This window comes from Sinocyclocheilus grahami, unplaced genomic scaffold (assembly GCF_001515645.1).
Source record: "Sinocyclocheilus grahami isolate Dianchi unplaced genomic scaffold, SAMN03320097.WGS_v1.1 scaffold6263.1, whole genome shotgun sequence".
In the NCBI taxonomy this organism is placed as follows: Eukaryota; Metazoa; Chordata; class Actinopteri; order Cypriniformes; family Cyprinidae; genus Sinocyclocheilus; species Sinocyclocheilus grahami.
Genome location: NW_015510728.1, coordinates 8,466 through 9,073, shown reverse-complemented (window position 1 = coordinate 9,073; position 608 = coordinate 8,466).

Sequence of the window (608 nt, the reverse complement as noted above, 5' to 3'; positions counted from 1 at the left end):
ACAAACTCATCTACATCTTGGATGGCCTGAGGGTGAGTACATATTCAGCAAATTTTCATTTTGGGGTGAACTATTCCTTTAGATTGTTAGATAATGCCGAGAAGGATGTCCGATATGGGACTGGCCAAAATTAACATTTTACAAAGGGATACAGGCACTTTTTTCTTGGTTATTCTAATCAGTCTCACAAACAAAAGCATGAAAATTCATATCATATGACACCAAAATGTACTGTACTCATGAAAAGTGCTTGTGTATATGAACCATACCTAGATCTGAGGACAGAGTGAAATGACAGGGCAGATGTCGTTCCTCGTGAGTGCTGGGGTCTCCAGTCTTTCTCACCCACTCCACAGCTGCGTCTCCATGGACACCAGCTGGCCAACCACATCCAGCAGAGGGAGGGGTCAGCCGAGGGTGTAGATCACCAGCTGACACACCACTCACTCAAGCACATCAAATCCAGCCGATCAGTGATGACAGAATGTTGACACACGTGATCAAGCAGATCAAGCACCAGCTGACCGAATGACTCTTCCTTGGGAAAACTCTTGTCTGTGTAATTCAGGGGTGTCAAACTCAATTCCTGGAGGGCCGGAGCCCTGCAG